This window comes from Ovis canadensis, chromosome 19 (assembly GCF_042477335.2).
Source record: "Ovis canadensis isolate MfBH-ARS-UI-01 breed Bighorn chromosome 19, ARS-UI_OviCan_v2, whole genome shotgun sequence".
Lineage (NCBI taxonomy): Eukaryota > Metazoa > Chordata > Mammalia > Artiodactyla > Bovidae > Ovis > Ovis canadensis.
In genome coordinates, this window is record NC_091263.1 from 71,864,171 (window position 1) to 71,887,687 (window position 23,517).

General features: G+C 42.1%; 1 protein-coding gene across 14 annotated transcripts in view; it reads right to left on the reverse strand.

The window, feature by feature from the left end:
* Nucleotides 1–23,517, reverse strand: part of NR2C2 (nuclear receptor subfamily 2 group C member 2) — a 111,631-nt gene that overhangs the window by 70,031 nt on the left and 18,083 nt on the right. Inside the window, exon 2 of one of the 14 annotated variants that reach the window (XM_069561019.1) lies at nt 14,576–14,686. The exons of the other annotated variants lie outside the window; for them this stretch is intronic. The gene's annotated coding sequence lies outside the window, so the exon portion shown is untranslated. The remainder of the gene's footprint in view (nt 1–14,575; nt 14,687–23,517) is intronic. 14 annotated transcript variants of the gene reach the window in all.

The following is a 23,517-nucleotide window of genomic DNA, read 5'->3' on the forward strand; positions in this document are numbered from 1 at the left end:
TATTTATGTTTGAGAAACTGTGGAAGCAACTTAAATGTGCTTCTAAGAAGAGGGGCTAAAAAAAATATAGCTGTAACCTATGTAATACAATATGATAGTAAAAGAATTATGTATTATCACTGTTGACAGTTTAAAAAGCAATCTGCAGAACAATAAATCTATCTAGTGTGACTCCGTTTACAACCCCTGACAGGAGGGCACTGGGACCCACCCAAATAGGTACCCACATCCAAAGATGACGCTGCAGCAGAGACGGAGGAGGGGTGCGAGCATGTTAAAGATCAAATCCCATACCCGCCGGGTGGCCGCCCCACAGACTGGAGAGTGATAACACCAAGGAAGCCCTCCCACTGTTGCAGAGGTTCTAAGCCCCACGTCAGGCTTCCCAGCTTGGGGCTCCAAAAAAGGGACTGGCAATCCCCAGGGAATCTGACTTTGAAGGCTAGTAGGATTTGATTACAGGACTTACACAGGACTGGGGGAAACAAGACCCAGGGGAAAGGAGCAGTGACCCCGCAGGAGACTGAACCAGACCTACTTGCTAGCGTTGGAGGGTCTCCTGTGCAGGCCTGGGTCAGCAGGGGCTCGCCATGGGGAGGGGGCACTGGCAGCAGCAGGCGGGGAAGGGGCCCCTTGGTGTGAAGCCCTCTTGGAGGTCGCCACTAACTGCACCATAGAGCCCACAGACCCAGGGCTGGGCTGCTTCAGGCGCCCACCCTTACGGCAGAGAGTGAAGGACTAAAGAGCCTCTTAATGAAAGGGAAAGAGGAGACCTGGAAACGGCTGGCTTAAAACTCAACATTCAAAAAACTAAGATCATGGCATCCGGTCCCATCACTTCATGGCAAACAGATGGGGAAACAATGGAAACAGTGACAGACTTTATTTTCTTGGACTCCAAAATCACTGCAGATGGTGATTGCAGCCATGATATTAGGACGCTTGCTCCTTGGAAGGAAAGCCATGACCAACCTCGACAGCATATTAAAAAGCAGAGACATTACTTTGCTGACAAAGGTCCGTCTAGTCAAGGCTATGGTTTTTCCAGTAGTCATGTATGGATGTGAGAGTTGGGACTATAAAGAAAGCTGAGCACTGAAGAATTGATGCTTTTGAACTGTAGCCCAAGAGACCCTTAGGCTACAAGGAGATCCAACTAGTCCATCCTAAAGGAGATCAGTCCTGAATATTCATTGGAAGGACTGATGTTGAAGCTGAAACTCCAATACTTTGGCCACTTGATGCGAAGAACTGACTAACTGGAAAAGACTCTGATGCTGGGAAAGATTGAGGGCAGGAGGAGAAGGGGATGACAGAGAATGAGATGGTTGGATGCCATCACCAACTGGATGGATACGAGTGTGAGCAAGCTCTGGGAGTTGGTGATGGACAGGGAGGCCTGGTGTGCTGCGGTACGTGGGGTCGCGGAGAGTCAACATGACTGAGCGACTGAACTGAACTGAAACTACCAACAGGGAGGGGGACGACTCCAGCCGTCGGCTGACACAGGATTAAAGCTTTGCTGCCCACAGCCCTGCCACCAGAGCAAGACACAGTTTTTCCCAGTCCCTCACATCTGGAACTTTACACAACCCCCCCTAGGCTCCTCCATCAGAGGGCAGACAGAAGAAGCAAGAAGAACTGCAATCCTACAATGGCTAGAGCAAAAATCACATTACAGAAAGTTCATCAGGATGAAAAAGCGAAGTTATGTCCCTGATACAGGGGCAAGATAAAACCCCAGAAAAACAACTAAAGTAGAGACAGGCAATCTTCCAGAAAAAGAATTCAGAATAATAATAGTGAAGATGATCCAGGATCTCAGGAAAACAATGGAGAAGATTGTCTACCAAAGACCTATAAGAACTAACGAACAAACATGCATAAAATGCTAGAAGAAATGGACGGCAGGACAACAGAGGCAGAAGAGTGGGTATACGGCCTGGAGGACACAGCGGTGGAGATCGCTGCAGCAGAACAGAACGCAGAAGAAAAAATGAAGGGGGGAAAAAAGACAGCTGAAGAGAGCTCTGGGACAACATGAAAGGCACCAACATTCACATTATAGGGATCCCAGAAAGAAGAGGGAGAGAAAGGACCCGAGAAAACAGCTGAAGAGGTAATAGCTGAAAACTTTCCTAACATGGGAAAAGCAACAGTCAACCAAGGCCAGGAAGTAGAAAATCCCAGGCAGAAAAAACCCTAAGGAGGAACACGCTGAGACAGAGGAATCAAACTGACAAAAATTAAAGACAGAGATAAAACACTAAAAGCAACACGGGAAAAACAACAAATAACATACAAGGGAACTCCCATAATGTTATCAGCTGATTTCTCAACAGAAACTCTACAAGCCAGAAGGGAATGGCAAGATATATAAAGTCTATCTATATCTACATGTCGGAGAAGGCAACGGCACCCACTCCAGTGCTCCTGTCTGGAAAATCCATGGATGGAGGAGCCTGGTGGGCTGCAGTCCATGCGGTCGCGAAGAGTCGGACACAACTGAGCGACTTCACTTTCACTTTTCACGTTCATACACTGGAGAAGGAAATGGCAACCCAGTCCAGTGTTCTTGCCTGGAGAATCCCAGGGACGGGGGAGCCTGGTGGGCTGCCATCTGTGGGGTCACACAGAGTCGGACACGTCTGAAGCGCCTTAGCAGCAGCAGCATATCTATATACACAGGGATGAAAGAGAAGAACCTACAACTAAGAATACTCTACCCAGCAAGATTCTCACTCAGATTTGATGCAGAAGTCAAAAGCTTTCCAGAGAAGCAAAAGTTAAAAGAGAATTCAGTACCACCAAACCAGCTTTACAACAAATACTAAAGGAACTTCTCTGAGCAGGAAACGCAAGGGAAAGACCTACACAAAATAAACCCAAAACTATCAAGAAAATGGTAAAAGGGACATACATATCACTAATTACTTTAAACATAACTGGAGTAAATGCAGGAACCAGAACGCAAAGACTGGCTGGGGAGATGAAACACACGTTCACGTCTGCACTTTCCCTCATCACCACTCTACTCAACACCCCAAATTCTATGCGTTTATTCTGGTAGGTTAATCAAGGCTTGCAGTTGTAGTGACCTTTTATTTTTTGTTTGGCTACTGACTGTGACAACTGAGAAACATCTTCCACTGCTGTGACTGCTGCTTAATACAATAATTGATTTATGATTGGTCAACAGAAAATAACAAAATTCTTTATCACTAAAACTATCATTTAATAGAAAACCTGTAACCACTTTTTAAAATCCAGATGCATATCAGAATTATCTTGGAATTTTTTGAAAAAACACAATGGCCCAGATATTGCTTTTGTTTTCATCAAAGCTTAGGAAAAAACAACAACCACCACCACCCAAAATTCGTTATCATACAGATCAGATTTTATTATATTGTGATTAAGTTAAAATAACAACAACAACAAAAAGATAATCATAAATGTAAAGCCTAGCAGCTATAAAATTTCTAGAGAAAATGCAGAAGAAAATCTTTGTGACCATGGATTAGGTAAAGACTTTTAGATACAACATCAAAAGCATGACTTATAATATTCAAAAGAGATAAATTAGACTTCATCAAAATAAAAAAAAGATTCTGCTCTTCAAGAGACACTGCTAAAAGAATGAAAAGCCACAGATTGGGAGAAAATATTTGGAAACCACTTATCTAATAGCGAACATGTATCTAGAATATATAAAGAACTGTTAAAACTCAAGAGTAAGAACGCAAACAACTCAACAACAGCAAAGAAAAAAGTCAAAAGATTTGAACAGGTGCTTCATCAAAGATGTAATATGAATGACAAGTAAGCACATGTAAAGTTGTAAAAACAACTCTCTGGTAAAATCAATCAAGAAAAAAGGGGAGATGACACAAATAATATAATCTTAGAAATGAAAATAAGCTATAACTAGAGATGCTTCAACATTAAAAATATAAAACAGTTATTCTGAGCAGCTATATGCCAATAAATGTGAAAACTTGAAGTCAAATTCTTAGAAAAATATAACTTACTAAAACTGAAAGTCAATTAGCCAAAAAAAAAAAAAAATCTGAATAGCCTTTTAACCATTAAAGAAATTAAATCAGTAGTTTAAAACCTTTCTAAGCCCTGGCAGTTTTACTGATGAGTTCTATAAGCATTCAAGGACCAAATAATTTAAATTTTACATCAATTATTACAGAAAGTAGAAATGGAGGGGCTTTCCTTCCAACTCATTTTATGAAGCTAGCATAACCCTGATTACAAAACTTAAGAAAATTTAAAGTCAGTCTTCTCATGAACACAGATGGAAAATTCCTAAACAAAACATTAGCAAACTGAATTTAAAATGTATATGCGAATCATGATTAGACTGGGATTAGCCCCATAATCTGTGGGATGTAGCATGGCGTGCTATAGTCCACAGAGTCTCAAAGAACTGGACACGACTTAGCGACTGAATAAGAAAAAACCAAGAATCAAGATGAGCTTACAAATAAATCTAATTCACCACACTAACTGATTAAAAGAGAGATATCACATTTTAGTATATTTTTTTTTAAGTGATTAAAAACCCAACATCTGCTGAATCTAAGTTTCCTTCTAACTAGGAACAGAAGAGAAGGCCTTGTTGAAAGCATTCCTGTAAGACGAGGAACAAGACATCACTGCCTGCTCCCACCACTTCTGTTACACTCTGTACTGAAGATTCCAGCCAGCACAGAAAGGCAAGACAAAAACATAAGGACTGGAAAAAAATTTTAAATGAATATATAGTGAAACCATTAGAATTAATAGAGAGAGAATTCTCCCAGAGTTATGAAAATAAAAACAAAAAATTTTAAAATGAGACATTATTAAACCTAAAAGCTTTTGTACAGCCAAAGAAACCATAAATAAAAACAACCCACAGAACAGGAAAAAACATCTGCAAACCATGTGACTCATAAGAGATTAATCTCCAAAATTTACAAACAGCTTATGAGGCTCAATATTAAAACACACACACACACACAATGAAAAAACTGCCTGAAGACCTAAACAGACATTTCTCCAAAGATATACCAATGGCTAAGATGCACATGAAAAGATGTTCAATACCATTAATTATTAGAGAAATGGAAATGAAAACTATAATGAGGTATCACCTCATACAGGTCAGAAGGGAGAGGGTGTGGAGAAAAGGGAACCCTCTTGCATTGTTGGTAGGACTGTAAATAGATATAGCCACTATAAAGAACAGTATGGAGACTGCTTAAAACACTAGGAGTAAACCCAGCATATGACCCCACGGTCCCACTACTGGGCATGCGCCATGATAAAACCATACCTGGAAAAGACACGTGCAGCCCTATGCTCACAGCAGCACTATTCACTACAGCTGGGACATGGGGGCAACCCACGTGCCCATCAACGGGTGAACAGATCAACAGCATGTGCCACATACATAGGGTGGAATATTACTAAGCCATAAAAAGTGTTTGAGCCAGTTCTAGGGAGGTGGGTGAATCTGGAGCCTGTTATACAGAGTGAAGTAAGTCAGAAAGAGAAAATCAAGTATCATACATTGATGCATATATAGAACCTGGCAAGATGGCGCTGATAAACAGACTTGTGGACATGGGAGGGCGGCCAGGGGAAGGAGAGGGCGGGGCGAGTGGAGAGCAGCGCTGAGACATGCACACTGCCGCGTGTAACACAGCCAGCCAGTGGGAACTTGCTGTATGACTCAGGGAGCTCAAACTGGTGCTATGTGACCATCTAGAGGGGTAGGATGCAGTCAGGGGTGGGAGGTGGGAGCAAGGGCCAAGAGGGAGGGGACACATGTATACCGATGACTGAGTCTGTTGATGCATGGCCGAAGCCAACATAATATTTAAAGTAATTATCCTTCAATTAAAAATAAGTATTTTTAATTAAAAAAATTTCAAAAAGAACTACAATGAGGTATCACCTCACATTAGTCAAAATGGCCATGATTCAAAGTCTACAAACAGTAAATGTTCGAGCGAGTGTGGAGAACAGGGAACCCTCCTACACTGTTGGTGGGAATGTAAATTGATATAACCACTGGGGAGAAGTGTATGGAAGTTCCTTTAAAAAAAAACAGAGCTAACGTATGATTCAGCAACTCCGCCCCTGCACACGTATCTGCAGAAAACGATGGTTTGAAAGGATCCATGCACCCCAATGCTCACTGCAGTGCTGCTTACAGCAGCCGAGCCATGGAAAGCACCTAGATGCCATCAACAGAGTGGATAAAGAAGGAGTGGTGCACACATCCAATGGAGCATTACTCAGCCACTCAACAGGATGAAATACGGCCATCTGGAAGAAGCCAACATAATGCTGTAAAGCAATTATCCTTCAATTAAAAATAAATATTTTTAATTAAAACATTTTCAAAAAGAACTACAATGAGGTACACTGTGACCAACCTAGACAGCATAGTAAATAGACAGCAGAGACGTTACTTTGCCAACAAAAGTCTGTCTAGTGAAAGCTATGGTTTTTCCAGTGGTCATGTATCGACGTGAGAGTTGGACTATAATGAAAGCTGAGCGCCAAAGAACTGATGCTTTTGAACTGCGGTATTGGAGAAGACTCTTGAGAGCCCCTTGGACTACAAGCAGATCCAACCAGTCCATCTTGAAGGACATCAGTCCTGAATATTCACTGGAAGGACTGATGCCGAAGCTGAAACTTCAATACTCTGGCTATCTGATGCAAAGAACTGACTCCTTGGAAAAGACTCTGATGCTGGGAAAGATTGAGCCCAGGAGGATGAAACGACAGAGGCTGAGATGGCCGGATGGCATCACCGACTCGATGGACACAATGTTGAGCTCCAGGAGTTGGTGATGGACAGGGAAGCCTGGAATGCTGCAGTCCATGGGGTCACAAAGAGTCAGACACGACTGAGCGACTGAACTGAACTGAATGCCATTTGCAGCAACATGGATGGACCTAGAGATATCATACTGAGTGAAGTCAGAGAAAGACAGCCATAATGTAACGGCCAAAATGTAAGAAACAAGGATGCAAACGAGCTTAAACAGAACAGAAACAGACTCACGGACTTAGAAAGCAAACTTAACGGTTACCCAAGGGAAAAGGTGGGACCGGGAATAAATTGGGAGCCTGGGATTGACAGGTACATACCACTGTATTTTAAATAGATAGATAGTCAACAAGTATCTACTATATAGCACAGGGAACTTGGCTCAATATTCTGTAATAACGGGAAAAGAATTAGAAAAAGAATAGGCATAACTGAATCACTCTGCTGTACACCTGAAACTAACACATTATTAACTACACTCCAATATAAAGTAAATTTTAAAAAATGCAATCCCTATAAAAAATAAGAGTGCTGGATTTAAACCATATCTATAGACAAGATCACTTGCATTTTTATATACCAGCAGAGTTGGAAAACAAAACTTTAGTATACTCTTTTCAAATAGCATCAAAAAATGTTAAGTATTGGGAAACAAATCACATGAAAATTATGCTGCATTTCAGCAGAAAAAATTAAAAACCTAAATAAATGGAAAAATTTTCTGTTTATGAATTATAAGACTCCGTGCCCTCAAGATATAATTTTTTGGACTTCCCTGGTGGCTCATAAAGAGTTCACCTGCCAATGCAGGAGATGCGGGTTCAGTCCAAAGTCCACAAAATCCCATGTGCCACAGAGCAGCTAAGCCCATCTGCCACAGCCACTGAGCCTGCGCTGCAGAGCCAGGAGCTGCAGGCACTGAGGGCTCTGCTCCACAACAAAAGAAGGCCGCCCGCCACAACTGGAGAAACGCCCGCACAGCAACAAAGATCTGGCATAGCCAAAAATAAACTCATTTTTTAAAAAGATAAATTCCCCCTAAATCCATTCATGAAGCAAACGCAATTCCAATTTTAAACAGCCAACAGGCTTTTTGTTTCTTATATGTATAACCTAACAATTAACTTTAAAATATATGTTGAAGGTCAAAAGGACCACAGATAATTCACAACAATCTGAAAGGCCAAGAACAAAGGTGAAGGAAACTTGATCCTTATTATAAACTTCATATGACACTTAAGTGTCAATTCCAGGAGGCCCAAAGGCCTGAACTCTAAAAGGCAAAACTAAATCGTCAGTAGACAATTTAAGCATTGAACCGTGGGGCAGGGATGAATTTCATAAACAAGATACAAGGAGTGAAAACTACAAAGGAAAACACTGGTGAATATACAATATCATGAAGAGAATAAAAAGGTAAGCCATGAACTAAGAGTATGCTCGCAAAACATATAAGCAAAAAAGATTGACATCATGAATCTATGAAGAATTCCTATTAATGAGAAAAGACAAGAGAAAACAAATACATTTATGAACCCAATTTCAAAAAATGAGGCACCCATAAAAATATAAGATCATGTTTAATGTCATTAATCAATGCAGAAGCATAAAGTCATATTGCGCAAGAATTTCCTACCTACCTGACCAGTGAGATGCTACCACATAGCAGCAAGGATGTGGAATGTCAGTTATTCCCATCCAATCAGTGCTGCTGGTACTGGACCATGCGGTATGGCCTCCTGAAGCTGACTAGGAGCCTCCGCACGACCATGCACACCTACCGTATCAGCCGTGAGCCTAAAGAAGCTCTCGCACACGTGCACTAGGGACACATCACCAATGTCACCCCCAGCCTGTCACTCCCAAAAGGGGAGCGATACACAATCCCTTGTGGCTCAGACAGTAAAGCGTCTGCCTAACGCGGGAGACCCAGGTTTGATCCCCGGGTTGGGAAGATCCCCTGGAGAAGGAAATGGCAACCCACTCCAGTATTCCTGCCTGGAAAATCTCATGGATGGAGGAGCGTGATAGGCTACAGTCCATGGAGTTGCAAAGAGTCAGACACGACTGAGCGACTTCACTTTTTGCTTTACACAGTCCAAATGACTACCAGCAGCAGAATAAATACATAAATATATAGCTGTACCGAGAGGAAATGAAGGAACTGGAGCCCTCTTCCTCCATTCCTGGCGTTCCCCCCCTCTCCACAGCACCTTCCCCACCCAAAACCAATCCGTGTGTGTATCTGAGAGCCATGGGCTTGAACCCCAACAGATAACTTATTCAATTTCATGGGGGAAATGAGTCACATTAATCTACTTACAGAAAACTGTAGTGTATACCTCTGAAATGTGACATGCCAGACACATGTCAAGTAGTACTGGGAGGTTCTGGGTGCTTCTACCTGTGACTGGTTACAAATGACACTCTAACCTGCTCGGGTGAATACCTGCTGGAAAGACACTCACAGAGCCCAGTCTCTCAGGATGCATGACCACGCTATTTGCACAGTGGAGAGCTGTGAGGCAGCTTCTCTCTCCATCTTTCTGAAGCTACCTGCCCACGTTCCTTGGCATTTTTCTGAGAGTCTGATCACTCCCAAGCTTCTCTTGGAGGACTAGCTTTCTCTGCTTCTACGTTCCCCAACAACCTGGGCTTGCATGTAGCATCAACTCAAGACCTGACGCTGTATGATCTTCTAACTCCAGAGTCTAATGTAACCTTACACTAGTCATGTTCCAGTAAACATGTATTTAACTCTTTACTGGGTCTTAACTCCCTGAACCTGAAAATTGAGAGCACCATTTCACAGACATTAAGATTAAGCAAAATGATAACACATACAGAGTTTAACAATATCTGGTACACAGTAAGGATTCAACAGTATCACTGTTAGCAAAGTATGTTCTGTTGCAAGGTTATTACCATAATGTGATTTTGATTCTACAAAACAAACAGAGAAATGGTGGGGATACAAGAGTTGAAATCACACTGACTCAAAATTGACTGCTTCCAATTCCTTAACGCATTCTATTCTATAGCACAGTGTAAACACCACGGAATGCAAAGCAGACTGGCATCAAAACTAACAGAAATTCAGCCTGGTGCATGAGGCCTATTCACACCTAGTTCTTTCATAGTTTCATTCTGGCCATGTGCTCTCTGCCTTGGAAAACCCCATCGCATGGGCTAATCTTTATGCATTCGTGCAATAATTCACCAACTCTAACCCTCCCTTATGCAGGTGAGGAAGCAACAGTTAGAACTGGACATGGAACAACAGACTGGTTCCAAATAGGAAAAGGAGTCCCTCAAGGCTGTATATTGTCACCCTTATTATTTATAAGCACAGTACATCATGACAAACGCTGGGCTGGAAGAAGCACAAGCTGGAATCAAGAGTGCCTGGAGAAATATCAATAACCTCAGATGTGCAGATGACACCACCCTTATGGTAGAAAGTGAAGAGGAACTAAAAAGCCTCTTGATGAAAGTGAAAGAGGAGAGTGAAAAAGTTGGCTTAAAGCTCAACATTCAGAAAACGAAGATCGTGGCATCTGGTCCCATCACTTCATGGGAAATAGATGGGGAAACAGTGGAAACAGTGTCAGACTTTATTTCTGGGGGCTTCAAAATCACTGCAGATAGTGATGGCAGCCATGAAATTAAAAGACGCTTACTCCTTGGAAGAAAAGTTATGATCAACCTAGATAGCATATTCAAAAGCAGAGACATTACTTTGCCAACAAAGGTCCGTCTAGTCAAGGCAATGGTTTTTCCAGTGGTCATGTATGGATGTGAGAGTTGGACTGTGAAGAAAGCTGAACGCCAAAGAATTGATGCTTTTGAACTGTGGTGTTGGAGAAGACTCTTGAGAGTCCCTTGGACTGCAAAGAGATCCAACTGGTCCATCCTAAAGGAGATCAGTCCTGGGTGTTCACTGGAAGGACTGATGCTAAAGCTGAAACGCCAATACTTTGGGCACCTCATGCGAAGAGTTGACTCACTGGAAAAGACTCTGATGCTAGGAGGGATTGGGGGCAGGAGGAGAAGGGGACAACAGAGGATGAGATTGCTGGATGGCATCACGGACTCGATGGACATGAGTTTGGGTAAACTCCAGGAGTTGGTGATGGACAGGGAGGCCTGGAGTGCTGCGATTCATGGGGTTGCAAAGAGTCAGACACGACTGGGCAACTGAACTGAACTGAACTGAACCCTCCCTTGTATCCGCTACCATAAAGTTACTGTCACCTTGTTTTTAAGACAAAATCCTATGCTTACTCTAATGTTTGATTATTCAGAATTTAATGTCTTAATTATATTAGCATTTTTACTAGGATTATAATTTTTGTTAGTGCTCTGGGCCATTGTGAATGTTTTTTTTTTTTCCTATAAGTTCTGTTACCTCTAGTGTGGAAAACACAGGGTTTTTCAGAGATGCCTATTTCATGTAAAAACAAAAATACTTGCTTTCCAATTCTTAAAAGTAGGAATCTTATCAGCTCAATCAGTCCACCAAGAATACAGGTTGGCTGAATCAAGACAAGGGTAATGTGTTATGGACGTGGCCACACAGGTACATCCACAGCAGGGACTATGGATAGCAACAGTTTCAAAGCGGGAAGCTCTTCAAAGTACCTACCCTCAAGGAAGAGACTGGTCTGTCAGATCAGGGTCTGAGTGGCGGTTTGCATGATCAGCACGCTCCTGCTACAACCTTCAAAGACAGGTCAACCTCCTGCTCAGACTCTCCAATTCCTCCCCAATACACAGAGAAGAAAATACAAATTCTCCAGCATGGCCCACGGAACTCATCTCATCTCCCGCCACTTCTGCTCCCCGCCACGCACTCCTGCCGCTCAGGCCTCTCTGTGGTTCCTGCACTGTGCCCAGCATGCTCCCTCTCCTGTACCTGGGCCACTCCCGGTGCCACGCCGGGGGAACTCACAAATGAATCCCTCTCTCACGTCACTCAGGTCTCCATTTAAAATGTCACCTTCTAAGAGACGGCTTCCCTGAAGGTGCTTAGACAGTACTACTCTTTATCACTTCCTGTCTCTTCACTTCTCTTTAGAGCACTTACTGCTCTCTTGACAATTTTTGTTTGTTTCAGTTCAGTTCAGTCGCTCAGTTGTGTCCAACTCTTTGCGACCCCATGAATTGCAGCACACCAGGCCTCCCTGTGCATCACCAACTCCCGGAGTTCACTCAGACTCATGTCCATCGAGTCTGTGATGCCATCCAGCCATCGCATCCTCGGTCGTCCCTTCTCCTCCTGCCCACAATCCCTCCCAGCATCAGACTCTTTTCCAATGAGTCAACTCTTCACTTGAGGTGGCCAAACTACTGGAGTTTCAGCTTTAGCATCATTCCTTCCAAAGAAATCCCAGGGCTGATCTCCTTCAGAATGGACTGGTTGGATCTCCTTGCAGTCCAAGGGACTCTCAAGAGTCTTCTCCAACACCACAGTTCAAAAGCATCAATTCTTTGGTGCTCTGCCTTCTTCACAGTCCAACTCTCACATCCATACATGACCACAGGGAAAACCATAGCCTTGACTAGACGGACCTTAGTCGGCAAAGTAATGCCTCTGCTTTTGAATATACTATCTAGGTTGCTCATAACTTTTCTTCCAAGGAGTAAGCGTCTTTTAATTTCATGGCTGCAATCACCATCTGCAGTGATTTTGGAGCCCAAAAAAATAAAGTCTGACACCGTTTCCACTGTTTCCCCATCTATTTCTCATGAAGTGATGGGACTGGATGCCGTGATCTTCGTTTTCTGAATGTTAAGCTTTAGGCCAACTTTTTCACTCTCCACTTTCACTTTCATCAAGAGGCTTTCTAGTTCCTCTTCACTTTCTGCCGTGAGGGTGGTGTCATCTGCTTATGTGAGGTTATTGATATTTCTCCCGGCACTCTTGATTCCAGCTTGTTTCTTCCAGTCCAGCGTTTCTCATGATGTACTCTGCATAGAAGTTAAATAAGCAGGGTGACAATATACAGCCTTGACAGACTCCTTTTCCTATTTGGAACCAGTCTGTTGTTCCATGTCCAGTTCTAACTGTTGCTTCCTCACCTGCATACAGTCTGGTATTCCCATCTCTTTCAGAATCTTCCAGTTTATTGTGATCCACACAGTCAAAGGCTTTGGCATAGTCAATAAAGCAGAACTAGATGTTTTTCTGGAACTCTCTTGCTTTTTCCATGAACCAGCAGATACTGGCAATTTGATCTCTGGTTCCTCTGCCTTTTCTAAAACCAGCTTGAACATCAGGAAGTTCACGGTTCACGTATTGCTGAAACCTGGCTTGGAGAATTTTCAGCATTACTTTACTAGCATGTGATATGAGTGATATGATTTGTTTGTTTAGATGTTGGTTATTTCCCAATAGAATAGAGTTTTCATACGAGGAGAGTATCTTAAAAACCAGAATGAGGCCTAGCACACAGTAGGCACTCATTAAGTATTTGTTATATAGATGAATGGATATTTATGAAGTATCTTCAATCTATTAGGGAACAACTATAATTTGATTTACTAGTAATACTTTACCTGACTTCCAGTTAAATATAGCAAATACAGGCATTTATTATCTCTCTTTCTTCAACAAATCACATTTAAGTATGAGTGAGGGATTAAAAAAAAAAGTACAAATCCACAAGGGCAAAGATAGTAGTCAAGGAGATGACAGCGGATCACAAATACTAACAAACTCTAGGAAGATGGAAAGCAGATGGTGGAGAGGAAACTGACTCAGCATAAAGAACAAAGCCGAACTCCAAATGACTACGGAGGGGAATACTAATGAGAAATCAGCTAGCTGCCACCCCAGAGCCCTGGAAGGGCTCAGTACTAGATCTCACAGTCCTGCAGAAGGCTGGGCTGAGACACACACGGAGAATCAGGGGCTGGCTGAACACCTGTCATGCAGCCTCGTGACTCACCGAGGACCATCATCTCGTCACTTCCCTGGGGGAGAGTGTAGCCACCACGCCCCAGACCAGATACAGAATCATCTTCACAGTGAGGGGGGAGACCCCGTCCTCACAGTGCAACGAGGGACACTAAGTACTGAGCCTCAGACCCTCACCTTGTGCCCCAGCTTTGAAAATGCTGCAGACAAGGCATGAAGCTCTGCCCCCCCACCACCCAACCCACCGCCAAACTGAAGAATTCTTGCTTAGAAAACCTGAATGGACTTGAAAAAGAAACCTATGAATACTGACATCTGGGGCACTCTCCAAACAAAGTATGTGGGTGCCCATCTAATCACCCCAAAGTAAAATCAAACTGGAAGCTGACAAGACTTCCTCTTGCACAAAACATGTTTGTCTTTGCTTTCAGTTTTAAGTGCTTCACTTTAAAAATGTGAGCCAACAATAAGGATCATTAGCCATGTGAGAAAAATATTCCTTATAGAATAAGGGAACTAAAAGAGACAAAAAGGAATTTGGATAAAACAGCGTCTATGGAAGCAGCAAAAGAAAACTAAACAGCAAGAAACTGGAATCATCACCCTCACTAGAAAGGACAGACTACCTCATCCACGAGACAAGGAAAACTCGCCAGGTAGTTCCATCCTGTTCAGCTAAACCTGCTCCCGCAAAAGTGGAAACAAAGACAAAACGGGAAAGGGTTAACTCTTCAGACCAAAAAAAAAAGAATACGGGAGCAAAGGAAAACAGGCCACAGTGGCTCACCAAAAGCAAGAAACTAAAGAAGGTTTACCTGCAGAAAATGGAGAACTGAGAGAGGAGAGTCCAGCCTCTGATGAAGCGGGAGAGAAAGGGGCCAACGCTGCGGGGCGTCACACACCAAGTCGTAGAGGTCCCTGTTTCACTTCATGAGAAAGGCGGAGGAATAGTTACCAGCTATTTTGTAAACACAGGGTTTAAAAAAAAAAAAAGCAGTTCTAGAAACATTTTTAAGGAGGGAATCCCACCATACACAGTCTTTCAAGGGTAAATGTTTTCTTTTTTTTTTGAGTGGTGCATCATCTGTTGTTGCTTATTTTTCGATACAACCTGAAAACAGCAGAATATTGAGTGCAGGACGCTTTGACTGTCTTGGGTGGCAGCTCAGTGTGCCACGGAGGGGGGTCCTTTTCATTTCCTATTATATAAAGCACACCAAATGACAACTTGGGACCGCCAGTTTTGTGCACTTAATATGCCTTTAGCATTTAAAATTATTTCTGTTCTCATTTTGTTTTCAGTAAAATTGTTTCCTCAAGAAAACAACTTCTTGACCTTGGCTCTGCCTGTCCGAGCTGCCTGCTCTCTGCAGCTCCTTTGGCCATGGCAGTCCATTTTCCCAGTAACTGCTAATAGGCTGTGAAAGACTGAAAACCTGAACAGGTACCTGATGCTACATTGTGAACCAGTGGGGCTTACAATTTAACAGTTTAGCAACATTTGAAGATACTGGCATTTGATATCCTCTTAATATCAGGTCAGTTTTCATTCCAATCCCAAAGAAAGGCAATGACAAAGAATGCTCAAACTACCGCACAATTGCACTCATCTCACATGCTAGTAAAGTAATGCTCAAAATTCTCCAAGCCAGGCTTCAGCAATACGTGAACCGTGAACTTCCTGATGTTCAAGCTGGTTTTAGAAAAGGCAGAGGAACCAGAGATCAAATTGCCAATATCCGCTGGTTCATGGAAAAAGCAAGAGAGTTCCAGAGTAACATCTATTTTTGCTTTATTGACTATGCCAAAGCCTTTGACTGTGTGGATCACAATAAACTGTGGAAGATTCTGAGAGAGATGGGAATACCAGACCACCTGACCTGCCTCTTGAGAAACCTATATGCAGGTCAGGAAGCAGCAGTTAGAACTGGACATGGAACAACAGACTGGTTCCAAATAGGAAAAGGAGTCTGTCAAGGCTGTATATTGTCACCCTGCTTATTTAACTTCTATGCAGAGTACATCATGAGAAACGCTGGACTGGAAGAAACACAAGCTGGAATCAAGAGTGCCGGGAGAAATATCAATAACCTCACATAAGCAGATGACACCACCCTCACGGCAGAAAGTGAAGACGAACTAAAAAGCTTCTTGATGAAAGTAAAAGAGGAGAGTGAAAAAGTTGGCCTAAAGCTCAACATTCAGAAAACGAAGATCGTGGCATCTGGTCCCATCACTTCATGGGAAATAGATGGAGAAACAGTGTCAGACTTTATTTTTTGGGGCTCCAAAATCACTGCAGATGGTGATTGCAGCCATGAAATTAAAAGACGCTTACTCCTTGGAAGAAAAGTTATGAGCAACCTAGATAGTATATTCAAAAGCAGAGACATTACTTTGCCGAGTAAGGTCCGTCTAGTCAAGGCTATGGTTTTTCCTGTGGTCATGTATGGATGTGAGAGTTGGACTGTGAAGAAGGCAGAGCACCAAAGAATTGATGCTTTTGAACTGTGGTGTTGGAGAAGACTCTTGAGAGTCCCTTGGACTGTAAGGAGATCCAACCAGTCCATTCTGAAGGAGATCAGCCCTGGGATTTCTTTGGAAGGAATGATGCTAAAGCTGAAACTCCAGTACTTTGGCCAACTCATGCGAAGAGTTGACTCACTGGAAAAGACTTTGATTATGGGAGGAATTGGGGGCAAGAGAAGAAGGGGACGACAGAGGATGAGATGGCTGGATGGCATCACTGACTTGATGGACGTGAGTCTGAGTGAACTCCAGGATTTGGTGATGCACAGGGAGGCCTGGCGTGCTGCAATTCATGGGGTCGCAAAGAGTTGCACATGACTGAGCGACTGAACTAAACTGAACTAATATAACTCCCAACTACATGGTTTTTCAGATGCTCGGTACACACATTACAAATTGTGAACAAACTGAAATATCTGTGTACTGATCCTCAAAAACAACCAATAAAATTTCAATCAAGAAAGGAAAATCAAAGAAAAAATTGCTATAAAAGAAAACCAGAAAAGACTTCCTAAAATGAAAAATAAGACAGCAAAGAAGAAAACAAAACTGTAGCAGCAATCGGAGCTGGGCACTGACTGCTGCAATATATGATTACTATAAGTCATGCTCTAGACACACTAACTCTGAACGGTAACCCTCCAGAGTAAGCACCATCATTAAGCCCATTTGAGAGTTGGAACAGCAAGGTTAACTAGTATGTTCAAGCAACTGCGAGAGCTGAAGACAGATCTAAGTCAGGAAATCTCTCCAAAAGGAGAAACAGGAGGAAGCTGGAAACAGGAGATAAAAGATGAGGAAATGAGAGGATTAGTTCCAGAGCTCCAGTATCCAGTTAATGAGGAGTTCTGGAAAGAGACTGGAAAAGTACTAAGGAAAGAAACAATCAGAGAACTAGTGTCAAACAATTTCAACAGGGGGTCGCGAGTTTCTAGATTCAAAGGACCCTCTGAGTGCCCAGCACAATGTATGAAAAAATAACTACACTAAGAGGTGTGACTGTGAAATTTCAGAACAACGGGGATTAAGAAAGGATCTTAACAATGGAGGGAGGGAACAGAAAAGGCAAGAAAGAAAGAGGGAGACAGACTCGCACAAAGATCGAGAATATAAGTGGCTTCCCAAAGCTGAAAGACAATAAAATGATGCTGCATAATCCTGAAGTAAAATATTTTCAAGTTAGATTTCTATCTCCATCAAACTATTACTCAAGCATGTGAATGTAAATAAAGACATATCTAGATATCTAAGATCTAAAAACAATTCACTTCTGATGCACTGTTTCTTAGGAAGTTATTTGAGCGTGTTACTTTATTTTTTAAAAAAGGAAAAAGACATGAACTCAAGGAAAGAATCCCAAACAAGAGAGAGATAAAGGATGGCAGCTGTGCAGCTGGCTTAAAAAGCCATCAGTAAGCACTGGAGCAGGAGGTCAGAGGACTTGAGGAGGAATGTTTTCACAGAAAAACAACGGAAACTGAAAACTCCTCTGATTTATTTGTATGAAAAATAGTATTCAGAGTTCTACAACTCTATTGGAGATACTAGGAAGTATCTGTGATAATGTCATAATTCCTAGTATATGGTAGAGAAGTTGTAAAAACCTTATTACTGATTTTGCAGAAATGAAGACGATTATAAGCAAGCACTGTGCACAACTGTATACCAACACGCTGGATAACCTAGATGAAACGGACAAATCCCTAGAAACATGTAACATACCAAGACTGAATCATGAAGAAACAGAAAATCTGAGTAGACCTTGACTAGTAAGAGTGAATCAGTAATCAAGCCTCCTCACTCCTCAAAAAACCCTGGCCCTGTCCTACTGAATTCTACTGAACATCTGAAGAAGAATTAACACCGTTCCTCTCAAACTCCTACAAAACACTGAAGAGGAGGGAACGCTCCCAAACTCATTCCATGAAGCCACCACTGCCCTGGTACCAGTTAGGCAAAGACTGAAGAAAAGAATACCATAGACCAACATCCCTTATGAATACCAACGTAAAAGCCTCAGCAAAATTCCAGCGAAGTGCTAACAGCAGCATGCTAAAAAGATTATACACCATGACTAACTGAGGTCTGTGTGCTCTGTCATGTCCAGCTCTTTGCAGCCCCATGGACTGTAGCTGCCAGGCTCCACTGTCTATGGAATTTTCCAGGCAAGAATACTGGAGGGGGGTGCAATTTCTTCCTCCAGGGGATCTTCCCAACCCCAGGATTGAACCCTCACCTCCAATGCGTCTCCTGCATTTACAGGCCGATTCTTTACTACTAGCACCATCTGGGAAGCCCAAGGGGGCTCATTCCCAACAAAACTCAACACCTGTTTTTAACAAAAACATCCAACAAACTAGTAATAGCAGGAAACTATCTCAACATAGTCAATATGTCATATAACAGCTAACATCACATTTTGTGATGAAAATCTTTCTCTAAGGCCAGAAAGCCAAGCACGATTGCTTTCACCTCTTTCAGTCCACATGCTGGAAGTTCCAGCCGGAATGATTAGGCAAGAAAAATAAGCACAAGGCATTCAAATTAAAAAGAAGTAACATTTTTCTCTATTCACAGATGACTCGGGGCTTCCCTGGTAGCTCAGCTAGTAAAGAATCTGCCTGCAATGCAGGAGACTTGGGTCGGGAAGATCCCCTGGAGGAGGGCATGGCAACCCACTCCAGGGTTCTTGCCTGGAGAATCCCATGGACGGAGAAGCCTAGAGGCTACAGGCCATGAAATCGCAGAGAGCTGGACACGACTGAAGGAGTAAGCACACAGATGGGCACGATCTTCACAGAGAAACCTTGATCTCTCTCTAGCATTCACACACATCTGGTAAAATAAATTCAGCTAAGCTGCGGGATATAGAATCAACACAAACATCAGCTGCACTTCTACACAATTAACAATGATGCTCAAAAGAAAAAATTAAGTATATAATTCCATTTACAACAGCATCAAAAAGAATAAAATACTGCCAGGGTAGAGGGGAGGAGAGAATAGTTATTAAGTGTTTAAAGGATACAGAGTTTAAAAAAGGGTAGGGGGTAGAGAGTTTCAGTTTGGAGAGATGAAAAGTTCTAAAGATAGGTAGTGGTAATGGTTATATAATAATGTAGTCAATGTCACAGAACGGTACCCTTAAAATGGTTCTAATTTTAAATTTTATATTTTACCACAATTAAAAAAAAAAAAAAAACACCTCTCTCCTAAAAAAGGGCAATGTCTAACACTGATTTAAAAATTTACAAAAAAAAAAAAAAGGCAAGGTAAAGATACTTTTAGAATAAGGAGTTAAATACCAGAAGACATCAAATTTAGAGACTTGAGGTTAAGGAAAGGGTGGGGGTGGTTCAGAAGCTTCCTGTTCTGTCTCATGCCAAGCATAATACTGGCCAACATTTAAATCAATGTGTACATACTACAAGAAAATAGATGTATACATACTACAAGAAAATGAAAACTTAAATGCCAGTTTGTAAGAGGGCAGAATAATAAAATGTAACGAGTTGTGTCTTTTCAGCACACTGAAAACCTGAAACTGGAGCAATGAGTTTGCTTTCTTCCACTTAAGGATGTAGTTTTGCCAATAATGAGTTTTTTCCAAGTACAGGGAGTGCCCTAGGTTTTTAAACATTCCCTTAGAAGTGTGACATTTTCTGCAACAAGTGATGCAAGTCCTGATGATAAAAGAAGGAATTAGGGTCATAAGAATTTGGGTATTTTCTCAGTGGTGACAGGGTCTTTCATTTCAAAGATCATTTCAAAGATATGACAAGTAAAACCAATGCTACTGTTACATACGATCCAGCCTTCCACTGTTTCAGCTACAAACTCTCAACTATCAACTAGCCCCTTTAAAAAAATTAACCCGTATTCTTCATGAAATGTCATACTCAATTCTACAGCACACACATTTAGTAGAAGCCTGGATCTAGCCATGCCTCGGACACTCTGTGACCACGAAAGTTTTAATTTCTTTAAATAAGAGTTACTGACTTTACAAAGTGTTTCAATTAAAATTTGGAAAATGAAGGTATAAAGAAAATTGCCCAAATTCAAGAAAACTAAAAACACTGTCAGCATGTAGGGCATTTTAGAAAACGAAGCCCCTGTGGGGGGTCATTTGCAATGTATATATAGAACTATTGAATCGGGATGTGGTGCACTGGGAACATGGTGGTGTGGGTCATCTACACCTGAAACCACACATACACACACACAGAATTCAGATCTGTGGTTATCAGAGGTGGAGGAAGAGGGAACTGGAGGAAGGCGGTCAAAAGGTACAAACTTCCGGTTATAAGACAAATGCATGCTAGGAATGTAACTCAGAACACAATTAACATAATTAACACTGCTCCATGTTATATATGAGAGTTGTTAACAAGAGTAAATAAAACCTAAGAGTTCTCATCGTAGGGAAAAAATATTTATTTTCCTTTTCCTTTAGTTTGTATCTATGTAAGACGATGGATGATCACTAAACTTCCTGTGCTAACCATTTCATGATACGTATGCGTTAAATCATGCTGCACACCTTACAGCTTCAGGTCACTTCCGTCGCTCAGGCGTGTCCAACTCGACGACCCCATGGACCGCAGCATGCCCGGCTTCCCTGTCCATCACCATCTCCTGGAGCTTGCTCAAACTCATGTCCATTCAGTCAGTGATGCCACCCAACCATCTCATCCTCTCTCGTCCCCTTCTCCTCCCACCTTCGATCCTTCCCAGAATCAGGGTCTTCTCTAGTGAGTCAGTTCTTCCCATCAGGTGGCCAAAGTACTGGAGTTTCAGCTTCAGCATCAGCATCAGTCCTTCCAATTAACATTCAGGACTGATCTTGCAGTCCAAGGGACTCTCAAGAGTCTTCTCCAACACCACAGTTCAAAAGCATCAATTCTTCAGCACTCAGCTTTCTTTATAGTTCAACTCTCACATCCATACATGACGACTGGAAAAACCATAGCTTTGACTATGGACCTTTGTTGGGAAAGTAACGTTTCTGCTTTTTAATATACAGCTTACACAGTACTATATGTACACTGTATCTCAATAAAACTGAGAAAAAGATGTTTTTCATAGAATAAAATATGAACCTACTGTGCCGTATGAAAGTCTGGGCTCTGAAGTTACTCAGATACGGCAAAGCGATCTCTCTACCTCTTAGTTTCCTCTTATTTAAAGCGGGGAAAGTAATGTTTCCTTTATAGTATTAACCGAAGTATTAAATGAGGTGATGAGCTAAAGCATAACACCAGGCACACTATATTATATAGTGACAGGTACATGTTAATCATAAATACCTTACAAAACTGGAATGAAACTGTACACACTATTATTTTTAATGCATATGTCATCAAGTTTTACTGTTGTGGAAAGTATATAATTCTAACTAAAAAGCAGAAGTCACAAATCCTTTTAGTTTTTGTGTCCTTTTAGTTTGGGTTTTTTTTCTTTTGTTTTTGTTTTTTTTTTAATTTTGGAAAATATCCCCTAATTTTGGTAGTGGCATCTAGTTGCTGTTATGGGTTATTTTTTAAAAACAAGTTTTTATTGAGATATAATTCACCTACCATACACTCTATTTGAAGAGTACAAGTCAAAGGTTTTTCATATATACACAGATATGTGCAACCTTTCACCACAGTAAATTTCAGAAAAATCTCAACACCTCAGAAAGGTATCAATTCCAATATCCAGACTGAGGCAAGCGCTGTAATCTACCTTCCATCTCTGCAGAGTCCCCTGTTCTGGACACTTCATAGGAACGGAATGATATGCTATCTTCTGTGACTAGCTTCTTTCACTTAGTCTAATGCTGTCAAGGGCATCCATGCTATGGCATGTTAGTAACTCATCCCTTTTTATGGTTCAATAATATTCCATGGTCTAGATATACCACATTTTGTTACTCATTTATCAGTTGTTGAACATGTAACCACTTCTACCTTTTGCCTATTTTGAATACTCCTGTAAACACTGGTGGGCCAGTTTTCGCTCCATCTCTTTTGGGTTTGCAGCTTGGCGTGGCACTGCTGGGCCAGGCGGCAACGTCATGCTCACCTTCTGAAGGGCTGCCAAGTTGTTTTCCAAAGCGGCTGCACTATTTGATATTATGACCAACGATACAAGTTTCCAACCTCTCCACACCCTCTCCAATACCTATTAACCAACCTTGTTTTCCTCAAAAAGACACAAACTCCTGAAACTGACTCAAGAAAAGAAGACAATACAAACAGAACTATAACTAGTGACGAGACTAAATGCGGAACTAAAACCCTACCTGCAAAAAGAGCCCCAGCCCACGCGGCTTCAGTGCTGAATTCCACCAGACGTTTACAGAAAATCAGCAATTCTTCATAAACAATTCCAAAAGAAGTAGGTCACACAGTTTGTGAGCGGCAGGGCCAGGATTTTAACCAGGCAATTTTTCCAGAGTCTATACTCCTGACCACTGTGTTGCACTCTCTGAATAACTGAAAGAATCTGGATACATTGTAGTACACCGAGCTGTTGCTTTGTGTGATCCATCTTTCCTAGTTTATTCTGGTAATGTGATTTCTCTGGTCTGTAGCAAAAAAAGATTGTTCTGAGAACTTGGGAAAAAGTCATTTGCACAAGTGACAATGTTGCTATATCTCATTCAAATGGCAAAAGCAGGAAAAGAAAGAAGAAACTGTTAGTTGCTCAGTTGTGTCCAATTCTTTGCAATCCCACTGACTATAGCCCGCCAGGTTCTTCTGTCCATGAAACTGAAATTCTCCAGGCAAGAATACTTGAGTGGGTTGCCATTCCCTTCTCCAGGGCATCGTCTCAACACAGGGGTCGAACCCAGGTCTCTCACATTTTACGCTGCTTCTTTACCTTCCGAGCCACTAGGGAGGGACCTCCTAAAGTTTCCTACACGTTTGTATTTCAATGACCTCTCACAACAACCCCACAAGATGACAGGCACTCTCCTCCTCCCGTTTTCTAGATGAGGACCGAGGCACACGCAGCCACAGACGGCAAGGGGCAGGGCCTGGATCTGAACGCGCATCTTTCTGATCCCTGGAGAGCCCATCCTCCAGGGCAGCCTGTCTCATGCCTCATCCCTTCAACAGAGCTCTGGGGAGCAGATCCCCAGGCCTGTTACTCACTGGCGTGGGCTTCTGGCAAACAGGCAGGGAAGGGGCCCTTCATCGTCTGCTGAATGAATGAACAACTATCCCAAGCTGACTGC